The sequence below is a fragment of the Kogia breviceps genome, chromosome 10 (genome assembly GCF_026419965.1).
Source record: "Kogia breviceps isolate mKogBre1 chromosome 10, mKogBre1 haplotype 1, whole genome shotgun sequence".
Taxonomy (NCBI): Eukaryota; Metazoa; Chordata; class Mammalia; order Artiodactyla; family Physeteridae; genus Kogia; species Kogia breviceps.
Window position 1 is genome coordinate 2607785 of NC_081319.1, and position 13518 is coordinate 2621302.

At 59.4% G+C, this 13518-nt stretch overlaps 1 protein-coding gene and 2 long non-coding RNA genes across 8 annotated transcripts in view; 2 read left to right on the forward strand and 1 right to left on the reverse strand.

Annotated features, from left to right (window-relative positions):
• The window catches only part of IQSEC1 (IQ motif and Sec7 domain ArfGEF 1), a 311767-nt gene that overhangs the window by 109055 nt on the left and 189194 nt on the right, over positions 1-13518 (reverse strand). The gene's annotated exons all lie outside the window — the stretch shown is intronic.
• LOC136794955 (uncharacterized) lies at positions 1394-2761 on the forward strand. The gene is made up of 3 exons (XR_010842437.1): positions 1394-1502; positions 1636-1866; positions 2257-2761. It is a non-coding gene; the product is annotated as an uncharacterized lncRNA (long non-coding RNA).
• Positions 4857-6830, forward strand: LOC136794956 (uncharacterized). The gene is made up of 3 exons (XR_010842438.1): positions 4857-5249; positions 5431-5531; positions 6546-6830. It is a non-coding gene; the product is annotated as an uncharacterized lncRNA (long non-coding RNA).

Here is a 13518-nt window from a genome sequence, read left to right on the forward strand (position 1 = left end):
GCAGCCCCACTCCATGGCCGTCACTCTGCTCCAGCCTCGAACCTGAGCTGCACATGGCCCTGCACTGGCCTGATACCGGCCCCAGGGCTGATGGTAGCGGGGGCTGTCCCATGGCAGAGGGCCCGGTGGGGTGGCCTGGGAGTGTACAGGGGCTGCCCCGCTGATCCCACACTGCGTCTGTCGTGTCCTCTCTCTGCTTCCTCCATCCCCGAGCGGTGGGTGTCACTATCCCCGTTTTACGGGTGAGGACACTGAGGCTCCAAGCGTTTCGAGGTTTCCCGAATGCCGACGGTGGCTTGTCCTCGAAAACGGGGGCAGACTCCTGGTTCATCTCTGATGCCCCGTCCCTGCACACATCGTCCGCTGAGCCTCACTTTGTCCCTCTGCGCAATGGGACTAGCCTCCCTCCCCTCCCGGCTGTGCCGACGGGTAAGTGCTACCGGGCCACAGAACCGTGCGACCCCGGGCGTGGGACTTAACCCCTCAGGGCCACCGCCTGCAGGACCGGTGAGCTCCCGTCAGCATCATGTCGAGAGCCCCTGGCACGGCTGGGTGCTCAGTGACTGCTGTGCCCCCTCCCGGCCCCCCTAGGACACGGGGCCACAGCAGCAGGCGGGGCCAGGGCACGGAAACCTTCACACCCTCCGCTGGTCCCTCTCCCAGCCTCGTGGCCAAAGCCAGACTCTGCGGAGAGCTGCCCAGGCCTCCGCCCTCGGCCCAGTGACTCACATGGCCCACCGGGGGTGAGGTCACTGCCGCCCAGGCAGAGAAAAGGACACCCCTGTTCCCCAGGAGACGCCAGCGCCGCGGTGCACTTGGCCTGAGAGGGCTTCTGTTCACCTGAGGGAGGCGGCAGCCCAGGCGGAGGGGGACGGTGGGCGGGGGCCGGCCGGAGGCTGGGGGCGGGGCCCACCGCTGGGCCCCAAGTGACGGTCTGCGAACCTCAGTCCAGCCTCCCGGCCCGGCGGGCTTCGTCCCCTCTGCTGGCCTGCTGAGGGGCGTCCGTGGTCTTAGGGCTCTGAACCCCCCCAACTCCCACCTCTGACTTAAGGGGCTCCTCCATGCCGGCCCGTCTCATCCAGCAAACGGGCGCCCCCAACCCACTCCCTGGCGGTGAGCTGGGGGTGATGGGGTCTCTGAGGGCCCTCCCCCTGGCTGGGTCCGTGCGCAGCCTCTGCAGGCTCATCCTGCCCTCCCTCCCCGAGCCCCCATCCACCATGAGGGTCCTTCCAGCACCCTGCAACCTCGCCAGGCAGGCAAGGCCCTTTCCCATCTGCCACCTGCACGCCACTCTGCTCTGGGACATGGACTGCACCCCCAGGCACCCCCTTTTCCGGTGGGTGTGGCCAGTGGGAGGCATGGCAGGAGCACAGGCGGAGGAGCTCACCGCCCCACCCCCTCCCGCCCTGCCCCCTCTGCAGCTGCGGTGCCTGGTGCGTGCTTTCTGCACGGGGCTCTCTCTGGGTTCTCGCAGAGGCTCCCTCGCCCGCCCTCGGGCCCAGGTAAGGCCCCCCCCCTCCACCGTTGCCAGCCCAGGTGCTACACCTCCCCCTTAACCCTTAACCCCGCCCCTGCGCACAGACCCCCCCCCACGGCCAGCCCACCAACTCCTAGCGAACCCGCTGTTGCCGCCAGGACTCCAAACACCGCCCTTCAAGGTGCAACTCAAAGGCCACCGCCTCCAGGAAGCAATTGTCTGTTCGTTCCTTCATCCATTCCACGCGTACTGACCGCCAGACACCACGTGAGGGCTGGGTGAGGAAGACGGGGAGCCTAGGAGGGCGGACCCTCTGCTGGGACGGATGACCAGCAGCAGGTGAATAAAGATGACTTCGGCGGCAGCGACCGGGGCCTCAAGGACGAGAAGTAAGGCGGAGTTTCCTGCCGTGGGTTTACCCTGGTGCCCCTCTCCCGCCCACATACCCCCCATTCGCTGGGCCCGGGCTGCGGACTTTCCCGCCCTGCAGTTCCCGCGTCTGTCCCTCCGCCCCTGCACTGAGAGCCTGGGGCGGGGTGGGGCGGGGCGGGGCGAACGGCGTGACCCCGCTGTCCGCACATCACCCGGATCAGCCTCTCAGCAGCCTAAGGAGTAACAGTCCTTACCACGTCCGTGCTCCACAAACTCACAAACCGCGCTTCCAACACCTTGCCCGGGGTGAAACCCACACCCAGCGCTGCCTGCCTGACTTCACAGCCGCGCTCTTCCTCCTGCTTCAGGCTGAGAGCGAAGCGCACCACCGTCATCTCTATTTGCAGACGCTCCCAGGGGTGCCCAGAGCAGGGCCCAGCACGAGGCCGGTGCTAGACCTCCCGTCAAGTGGGCCGAACATCAAAGACCGCCGTCGTCCTGCTCCTTAAGCAGCGTGTGGCCTTGTGGGGAGGGGGCCTCGGATGCCTCTATTTTCCAGATGGGAAAACGGAGGCCCAAGGCCGCCAAGAGCGTTGGGTCACGTGGGATCCTGAGTTCCGCCTTCTCCTCAGGCCCGGGAGGCCACTCAGGGGGCAGGTGTGGGGCGGACACCAGAGAAGAGTTTCACCAGGTCCATCGTAGGGGGCACGGGGGCCGGCGGCCAAGCCCCCGCCTGGGCCTGCAGGGTCTCACTGTGCTTGCCAAGCCGAGGGGAGGCTGCAGGGGGGCAAGGACGGACCAAGGACCAGGGAGCAGCTGCTGCTTGGACCCAGGTGGTGGCCCAGAGGTGGGGACAAGCGACTGCATTCTAGAACCGCTCACCAAGCGGAGCCAGCAGGGGCTGCTGACGGACATGACAGGGGGAGGGGGAAAGAGGCGTGGAAGGCGATGCCTGGGATTCTGGTCTGAACTACTGGGCGGACGGAGGTTCCACTGACGGCAGCGGGCAGGTGGGCAGCAGCTATGGGGGGTGACTGGGCGGGACACGGGGGTGAGGGACTGACTACAAGTGGTCTAAAGGGAAAAGTGTTGCTCTGTAGGACTGAAGGCTCCCGATTTTCAGAAGTCAGAAATCCAGATTTTTTTTCATAAAGGCTCTAGGGTTCTAGATGTTTGCGATAAATTCAAATTTAAAGTGCCATGTGGGCTAATCCCGTGCACGGCAAATAAAGTACACCTGCGGGTGTCTGGCCCTCAGGCTACCTCTCGTACCCTTTGCTCCTTCTCCCCCGTCAAGATTCACGGAGCTGCCACTTCCTCCAGGAAGCTGCCTGTGATTGCTCCCGCTCTAGAGGTGCTTGTGCCTCCTCACAGCACTGAAACCACCAGACTGGCAGTGACTTGAGGGTGGGTGTGGGTTTGCTTATCCGTTTCTCAAGCCCGCAGCAGACGCTCTGGCCGAGAGGAGGCGCTCTCGAGTGAGTACCTACTGAATGAATGAGGCTCTCTCTCCCTTGATCCTCCCACCTTTCATTTTGCAGATGAGGAAACTGAGGCCCAGGGAAGGGAGGTGACCTGTCCATGCTGGGCTCTGGGGCCAGGGCCTGCTTACTGTCCAGCCTGTTTGTCAGCTGCCCCCGAGACCCGGCGAGTAGGAAGTATGAAGATAATTGCCCAATCTCACCAGGTTTTGCCACCTGAGGGGAAAACAGGATCCTGGGTAGCTCCTGAGTGTCCAGGGAGGGTAGGGAGCCCGTTCCAGGGCGACGGTGGCCACCCACTGGGGTCCGGGCAGAGCCAGACCCCTAGGACTGAACATCGCTGTGGGTGGCCTGGCTGTGGACAGAGAGACACCGCCCCGAAGGCAGGGTCTGACATCAGGAGGCAGTTAAAGCGACAGCCGGCCCTCCTGGGCTCTCTCCTGAGAGTTCCGACCCACTTCCCTGTTGGCCCTGCGAGGGCAGACGGTGCCAGGGACCTCCAGGGTCTGTGCTCGGATCTGCCACGTAGAGAAATCAGATGACGGAGGCGATGGGGGCCCGGCCCAGCTCCCAGCACTGGAAATGGAGAAACGGAGTCCCCGAGGTGTGCGGTGACCTACCTAAGGTCACACAGCCTGGGGGCAGCAGATCTGGGGTCCCGACTCCAAGTCCTGTATCCTTCCCAGGCTGCTGAGCTGCACGGGCCCTGGGGTCTTCACAGGCCAGCCCCCACACCCTTCTCCCCCACCTCAGATTCCTCATCCACAAAACGGGGAGACAGGCGGAAGCCGCCCCCGCGGGGCCCCGTGCACCTCAGCGCCCCTGAGGGCCGCTGCTGTGTGAACGTGCTTGTGGCGTGCGGTGCCGTGTGCAGGCTTGTGACTACAGAGCCGCACTCTTCTTAGCTTCTGGTCTCTGAATGGTCTGGGCGCGGCAACCTTTCCAACCTCCGAGGAGACGCATCTCACTTTCATCCGAGAGAAGTAATACCTAGTGGTTACTGGGTGCTCACTGGGGCCGCTGCCCTAGGCGTGATGACCTCAGCAAATGCTTAGGTTCATCCTATAAGGCAGCTTCTATTATTATCTGCAGGGCGTGGAAACCAAGGCACAGGCAGCTTTACAGACGTGCCCGGGGTGATACAAAGAGGAAACGGGAGAGCAAGGATTTGAACCAATCCCGCTCCCAAGCACCCACTATAACCACCATGCAACACGGCTGTCCTAGTACGGCACGGAAGTCCTTCTCAAGGTCTAACCTGAATCCCCTTTGCTGTAGCCTGTGCCCTTCCCTAGCTCCTCAAGGGGAAAGGCTCTGCCCATGTCCCCCATTCTATGCTAAGTCCTTTGGGCCCTGGCTCCCAGCTCCCTGGGTCCTGGCATGCGGGCCAGGTTACCCCAAACAGGAACCCTCCCGTTGACTGTGCCTGCATGTGCGTGTACGTGCGCGCGTGCGTGCATGTGTGTGTGTGTGTGTGTGTGTATGTGTGTGTGTGTGTGTGTATACAGAGGCCTGGTGAGGACCACCCCGCCCTGGGCCAGGACCTCACCTCCTCACTTGCTTCCCTGCATCCTGTTCCCAGAGCCCAGCCCCGTCGGGGCGAGGCCCTCTGCCTGCATCTTCTCCGTCGCTTGTCTCCATGCACAGGCAGTTCCCAAGGCCCTCTGCGTGGACGTTACAGCACTTAATACTATTTAATGTGTTCCTTTAAGACCAACTGGTTTAAAAAGCTGTACCCTAGTCTGATCAAGCTTCTAGGCCTAACTCCCAGGTTGTAGGAACTACAGGAGGCAGAGGAACAAGCTGACGGGCGGACAAAGCCACGGCATGTGGTGCAGGCACGTGGTTCACGGCGGGACGTTGAGCCACGGGACTTTAAAGCGGCCTCCAACTAGGTTCGAATTTGCGAGAATGAAAAGGTAAGAACAGCGCGCAAAATGCCAAACGCACTGGCTTTCGCCCCCGAGTACGGTTATTTGAAAAGGAAACTTTAGATCACTCCCCGACGTGGAAAACTAGTATCACTTGCTGTAAGTAGAAGGTTACCATGAAAACAAGACGGTGGGATCCGGTTTCAGGAGGATTCTCTGTCCTGCCCAGGGTGCCTCGCAAACCGGCCCGCCTCTGTTCCGAGAAGCCCTGGGCAGAGAGGTGAGCGCCTGCACCCTCGTCCTGGGCCCACCGGGGACGCTGGGCTGCAGGTAGGTCCCCGAAACGCCTTTTCTCGCCTTCCGCTCGTGCATCAGGGAGGGAGGGGTGGTGAGAGTCGGAGCAGAGCCCTCCTCCTCCCCGCCCGCCCCCCGGCAGCCGGCAGCCAGCAGTCTCTGCAGCAGAGGGGGGCTCGGTGGGGACTCGGCCTCGGTGTCAGCCTGGGCCTTTCTGAGTCACACAATCCACAGGCTCAGAGCTGGGGCAGGGACGAAGAAACTGAGTCCCCGGCGGGGCAGGCACCGCCCAAGTCGCATGGAAAGTCTGGGGGTGGGGAACCAGGAAACTCCAGGTTTTCTGACCTTCAGCCGCACGATCATGGAACCTTGTTCACAGGTATATTCCCTGAGCTCCGACTGTGTGCGAGGCGCAGAGGGTGGGGGGCGGGGGTGAACAGGACAAAGTCCCAAAGAGCTGACCCTTAGAGGCAGGGGACAGAGGACAAAAGCTAAGCAAACGAATGAGATCATTTCCGATGCTGGTGAGGACGCTAAAGAAACCAAGCTGGAGGGCGTGCAGGATGGCAGTCGGGGAGGTGGAGGAGGAGGTGCCACTCAGGCCGAGGCCCCAAGCGCCCAGGAGGAGGGAGGGGGAGACCTGGGGCCAGGGGGCGCCAGAAGAGCGAGAGCCTGAGCACAGGCAACCAGCCCTCAGCAAGTCCTGACTCTTTTCTTTTCACACTTTGTATTTGGGGTTAATTTCACACTTACAGAAAAGTTGCAAGAAGCCTACAAAGAATTCTGTACAGCCTTTGCCCAGATTCCCCCCATGTTAAGTGTATCCCGTTTACCTTATTCCTCCTCGCCATACGTGCGCGCGCGCACGCGCACGCGCACACACACACACACGCTTGCGCTCGGCATTCTCTGAGCGTTAAGTCGCCCCCCCTCGAGTCCCTGCTACGTTGATGTGTTCCCTGAAAACAAGGACGTTCTCTGACATAAGCGAAGGACAGTTCTCAAAGTCGGGACATTCACATTGCTTCAATACTGCTATCTTATCCTCAGATCTTATTCAGAGTTGCCAGCTGACCTAGCGATGTCCTCCACGGAGCACAGTCCCTGAACTTAAGGCTCCTTTGCAAGCACGCAGAGGGAACTGCGTTCCCAGGACGGCCTTCAAGGAGAGCACCAGCCTGGCCCTTTGGGGGTGGACCATTCAGCCCACGGGCTGGCTCGCTCAGGGCCTGTGTGTGTTGGAGCCTGAAGCCAAGGGGAAATGAGCACCGTATGCACACCTACCAGGATAGCCTCTGTATTTCTGACCCAAGGGAAAAAGTTAACAAACCTTTAAAATGGAAAAAATGATTATGAAAAGAGCTCACGGTTACTCGATCTCTTCTTCGATACTGTCGGCCCTCCTAACCCACCCTGCGGGGCACGGAAGGTTGCAGCCCCTTGAAATGACCGTCCCCGCCGCACAACAACGCACGGTTGTAAACCAAACAACGGCCCGTCTTTATGTGCAATTTCCACGTTCCGTTGGTGGCCTGATCGCTGAATTTTGGGGGCCACCTTAAATTCCGCACCCAGGCTGAATGCCTCACTTGCCTCACCCGGCTCCAAGCTCTGCCCACCCCACGCCACACACGTGGGCTCTGCCGCTGTGCACGTACCGTGCTCCACAGAGACCCACGGCAAGCCTGAGAATGGGTCCTGGTACCCACTTCACGGATGAAGAAAGGGAGGTCCCAGAGAAGTCTGCCAGCGCTGCCATCACAAACACCATAGACTGGGTGGCTGAAACCACAGAAATTTATTGTCTCACATTGTGGAGGCCAGGAGTCGGAGATCAAGGTGCTGGCAGGGTTGGTTTCTCCCGAGACCTCTCTCCTCGGCCTGCAGACAGCCCCCTTCCTGCTGTGTCCTCACATGGTGTATTAGGGTTCTTGAGAAAAAGAGAACCATTAGGATGTACGTGTGTGTGTGTGTGCATAACTAAATACGCACGCGTATAGTTATTTATTATCACACATACGTACATGTATATATGTATATAAACACGTAGATATATTTATTTACTATGAAGAATTGGCTCGTACTGCTATGGAGGCTGACAAGTCACAAGATCTGCAGCTGGTGAGCTGGAGACCTTGAACTTCAGAACAGCTAGGAAAGCTGATGAAATTCTTCTAGTCCTAATGCCAGGAGGCTTGAGATCCAGGAAGAGCCAAAGTTTCACTTTGAGTCCAGAGGCTGCGGAAAACTGATGTCCCAGCTCGAGGACGGTCAGGCGGGTGTAGTTCCCTCTTATTCAACGTTTTTGTTCTAGTCAGGCCTTCAACTGATTGGGTAAGGCCCACCCACACTGGAGAGGGCAATCTGTTTTGCTCAGTCTAGTGATGTAAATGTTAATCTCATCCAGAAACACCCTCACAGACACACCCAGAATAATGCTGAGCCAGGTATCCGGGCGCCCCAGGGCCAGTCAAGCCGACACACGAAATTAACTGTTACTAGACGTGGTTGTCCCTCGGCGTCTGTCTGTGTCCTCGTCTCCTCTTCTTATAAGGACACCAGTCCTATTGGATTAGAGCCACCCTAGTGACCTCGTTTCACCTTAACTGCCTCTTTAAAAGCCCCATCTCCACACGCAGTCACATTTTCAGGCACTGGAGGTTACGGCCTCTACATATGAATCTGCCCCCATAACAGGCCCTGACAGGAGGAGGGTCTCAGCTCAGAAACACGCAGGCCCAGCTCTTCCCTCCTCTGATTTGCCTGGACACGTGGAGCCCCTCAGGCAGGCCGACCCATCCGTCCGACGGCTGCCAAGACGTGGCTGGGGTGCAGACGGTCACTCAGTATGGATTAATCTCACGTGCTAAGTCCGGCAGTTACACTGAAGGCAGGCAGGGTCTGGCAGGGGGAGCCCAGTGGGGTGTCGTCCAGGCAACAGCATCCCCCTGAGTGAACTCTCCACGACCGTAACGCCCATCTCCCGCCACCCTCCGGCACCAGCGGGACCTCGCTAGGACACAGAAGGCCTCCAGCAGGGGAGCAGCGGTCGTTCGGAAGCCCGGAGCCCTGGAGCCCACCCACGCCTGCAGCGTCCGCTTTCCACGCCCTCTAGATGCCGCTGGCAAGGACACGCTGGTGTTCCACCCGAGGACGTTCGTTCCTCTGTCCTGGGCCGGGTTCAGCTCCGGCTGCTTGATTCTTAAACATTCACCGGTTATTCGGCCGAAGACAAGCTTCTCAAGGCCCCTGGCCGCTGGGTCAAAGTGAGCCTTCGGCCTGTTTCTCACCCGCGCCGCGCTCTGCTCCAGCAGGAGCGCCTGAGCCAGGAGGACACACTTTGGGGGAACGACGGGCATTCTGCACCGCCCGGCACGCACAGCCCTTCCTGCCTGCCCACCCGGGGCGCCTGGGGACCGGCCCTGCCGCACACGGTGCAGGGCCGCTGGAGCCCCTGTGTCTCTGCGTGGCCCCACGGGCTCTCTGTCGCTCACCCCCAAAGACTCTGTCCGATACAACGCTCTAGCTCCACCCCCTCTCACTGCCTTTCCATGCCTTTGCTGTCAAGGGCACTGCTTCCCTCTGTCGGTGGGAAAACCCTCTTCAGCCCTCAAGACCCGTCTCTGCTCTACAAGAAGCCCTTCTGGCTTTCCCAGCCGAAGTGCTCACCCCCTCTCCCGAGTAACACCCACGCTTTCTTTGAACTTACTTCATTAATAAAAAGAAACCCCCCCCCCCATTTACCCAGAGCCAACTGTTTCCCAGGCACCCTCACACCCATCGGGTCCTCTTCCTAAGCCCATCCGTTTCGGCTCAGGACCCGAAGGTCAGAGAGCAGAAGCGACTGGGGTGTCACTGTGCCCTGAGACGGTCCCAACTGTGACGCTCCGATGAACGGATGCAAGGGAAGTGACGCTCCGGGACCTCTGAGGCCTGGTCATAAAAGCTGGCAACGCCTTCTGCTTGGCTCTGTCTGCCCCCACCCCCACCCCCACCCCCCCGACCCTGCTTTCTCTCTTTTTCCCGGGACACTTGCTCTGGGAACCCAGCCACCGCGCTGTGAGGAAGCCCAGGCCGCGCGGGGAGGTCACGTCTAAGTTCAGCGCGCAGCCTGCAGCAGCTGCGAGGTGAGTGGCTGGGTGGGGGAGGCCTCGGAGGAAGCCAGCCCCCAGTCTTTGCTGAGCAGGACAGGCCCCACCCAAACCGCAGACCTGCGGGAGAAACAAACACTGTCGCCGTCTGAAGCCGCCGCCCAGTGTGCGGTAATCGGTGACGGAGCCGCGGCGGGTGGAGAAGCTGCCCAGAGCCGGAGGGGGCTGGGCGGCGAGGGCGACAGGTGCGGCCGCGCCGCTCTGCGGAGCTGGTCACGGGGAGCGCGCTGAGCACACCTCCGCTCCGCCACCTTGAGCAGGTCCCTTGCCCTCTCCGGGCCGCCGCTTCCTTGTCTGAAACGTGGGGAAAAGAACAGTGTCTATCTCAGGAGGCTGTTGAGAGGATTCGCGGAGACACCCCGCGCGCCGCATGCAGCACCTAAACGGACACCCTGGGAAAGTAACAGCGGTCCTAACGACGCCCAGAGGGACGGGCCAGGTCGGACCCCCAGCCAGCCTGACGTCATCAGCGGCCTCGCCGTCCCCCCAAGTCACAAAGCCTCCGGGACTGAGCAGACGCGTGTGGCTCCAGCGTGCGTGCGGGCGCCCTGCAGCCTCCAACCAGCCCCGAGTCTCCGTGCCCGGCTTCCTGGGCCGTGTGCTCAGAGCGGCCAGGCCACCGCGTCCACCGGCGGTGACTGGGGTTGGGGAGCCCTCTTCAAAACGAGTGTCTTTACCGTGTTTTCGATACACCCGGCTTCCGCCGTCTCCAGCGGCAGGGGCTGGCGAAAACTGCCCATCAGGAAGCAAGGTGACGGCAGGCCTAACCCCGAACTAGTCCTGTATCTAAAAGCACATGGGGGTACCCAGCACGTGCGTGGAGGGGAGGCGCCAAAGTCAGGTTGCGGGGCAAGGAAACACAGAGTTACAATCACCCTCGAAAATCCGTTACCGCGGAGGACCTGCAACTACACAGACCGAGGGGACGGCACGTGCTATCTCAGCTTCCACTCCAGGATGCCTGACGCTGCGCAGAGCTGGGGTGGACACCCACGCCATTTCCAGTCTTCTCCTCTCCTCTCCTCTCTCTCTTTCTCTCCTTTATACATTAAAAATACCATCCGGGGGGCTTCCCCGGTGGCGCGGTGGTCGAGGGTCCGCCTGCCGATGCAGGGGGCGCCGTTTCGTGCCCCGGTCCGGGAGGATCCCGTGTGTCACGGAGCGGCTGGGCCCGTGAGCCGTGGCCGCCGAGACTGCGCGTCCGGAGCCTGTGCTCCGCAACGGGAGGGGCCACAGCGGTGAGAGGCCTGCGTACCGCAAAAAAAAAAAAAAAAAAAATCATCCGGCTTTTAATACCAAGTGTAGGTAAGAATGTAGAGACACGGGACCCTCACTCATTGCTGGTGAGGAGGTGCACTGCTACACCACCTTGGAAAGCAACTTCGCAAAGCCCGGTGAAGTTGAAGGTCCTCATATACTGCCCTGGTACAAACCCTACACGCACCACACGTGTCTGCAAGGAGCTAGTGAAGGAACCCTTACTGCAGCCCTCCCTGGAGCATCAAAAAAATGGGAAACCACCGAAATCTATATCAACAGCAGAACAGTGGAATACTTTACACCAAAAAAAAAATAAACATGAGAACTATACACAGCCGCACGGATGACTCTACCGGTAAAATGTGGCGTGAAAAGAGCAAGCTGCATCTTGAAGAGCTATCCGTACACCCATGTTCACAGCCGCATGACTCACAAGAGCCAAAAGGTGGAAACCACACATGTCCATCGGTGGATGAAGAGATAAACTAAATGTGGTCTACGCACAGAGTGGAATATTATACAGCTCTGAAAAGGAAGCACATTCTGACACCTGCTACGACATGGATGAACCCAAAGGATATCATGGCAAGGGAGACGAGTCAGTCACAGAAGGACGGATCCTGAATGACTCCACTTATACGAGGTCCCGAGAGCAGTCCAGTTCATAGACGGAAAGCCGGATGGTGGGTGCCAGGGGCTGGGAGGGCGGGGTGGAGAGTGAGTGTTTAATAGGAACTGAGCTTCAGTTTGGGAAGACGAAAAGGACCTGGAGATGATGGCAGTGACGGTTTCACAAGAGCGTGAACGTACTTAATGCCACCGACCAGTACACTTAAAAATGGACAAGATGGTCAGTTTTACGTTATGTGTGTTTTACCACAATTCAAAAGTTTGGAAAAGCAAGTTGTAGGTTATGACATCATGCATGTAAAGTTCTAAAACTTGTAGAATGAGCTTTGTGTTAGCCAAATTATAAAAATGTGCATGTGAAATAAACACAGCAAATGGGCAGGGTGGGGGCACTATTGCTTAGGTTTAGCTCCGGGGGGATCGGGGTGAGATGGGATTTGAGGGAGGCCCACAGGGGCCATCCACCGCGTCGCAACAGTTTCTTTCTGAAGCCAGGTGACGGGTATACCACTTTCTACTTTTTCTTCCCACCCGAACTGTTTCCCTAACCAGAGTGCCCCGAGGTCCGCCAGCCTCTAGCGCCTGGGGAGAGGGCTCTGTGCCTCCCAGGATGGGCTCTGGGCCAAGGCTAGGGGCTCTGCGGAATGGCCATCGCCCCAGGCAGAAGGCAGAGGTGCCAAGAACTTCCTTTGCTCTTTCCAGTTGAAATAAGCATCTCCTCCCCTCCTCCTGCAGCCTCAGCCTCTGGCAGGGCTCCAGGATTATTTTACATGAATTTAAGATCACTAATGAAGAAGAATTAACAGCTTCAAGGGAGCCTGGCACACCCTGTGTTTAGAAGTGGTTAATTATGCATTGTCTGCAAAACACCCTTTTCACACTCGAAAGTTTTGGGTCGCTGTTTTAAACAATGGAATATGGCATCAGGAAAAACGCCAAGTGGTTCCATATGCCAAGTTCCTGGGGTTGGATCTCTCTGGACAGAGGTGACCACGGCTCCCTAAGCCCCCTAAGTGAGGTGCCTTAAGTGCTTCCCTGGCACTGACACTGTCAGTCCCCCGCAGGGGCCGTGAAAGGTGGGCTAGCTCCCTCCCACCGTCAGCGTGCAGTCAGAGCCCCGCCAGGATGCGGTCTGGCCATAAAGCTGGCGTCTCTTGTCCACCTGACTGACACGTCACCATTATTTATGAACACTAGTCGATGGAAAGAGGACTGTCCCCAGCCCCGGGCATCTCATTTGCCAGTCGGAGCTCCTTGGCTGGCCCCGTGCAGCCTGTGAAATCCCTCGGTCCCCCTGACAGGCCATGTGACTCTGCGCCAGCCACTTCTCCCCCACGAGTCTCTATTTGTTCACCTGGAAAATGGGACAATTACATCCTCCCCTTCACGGGGTTGGTGGGCTTAGAACGATGCCTCCCACGTAGCGGGTACTCCGTGAGCCTCCGCACCACACTGCCCACCCGGCCTCCCTTTCTAGCCTCGTTGCCTGACAGGCACCCCATACTTCAGCCTCATCTGTGACCATTTCTGAACCACACCAGGCTCGGTCCTACCGCCACACGTTTGCTCATGCTGTGCTCCCTGCCTACTGTCCCTTCCTCATCTGGAAAAATCCTGCTCCTACGTTCAGGCCCAGCTCAAATGACACCTCCTGCAGGAAGCCTTCCTAGATTTCTCCCAGGCCAGACGGCCTCCCTCATACTGCTGGTATCTTTGTGCCGCCTCTATTTATCCCCCATCCTCCACTTTCATGGCTCGTTACTGGGTCTCTTTCCCCTCGTAGGCCGGGAGCCCCTTGAGGACTATGTCCCATTTGTCTTCCGGTCACGGTTGGGCCTTGAGAAAAGAGCACCTGCTCTGAATAAGAACCTCCCATGGTGGGAGGGGCCAAGGGGGCTCTCACTGGTTGGCCTGGAGGCTGAGCCAGGTCTCTCACAAGCACCACGTGACTCCCAGAGGGGCTCTCAGCTTGCTACTCCCAC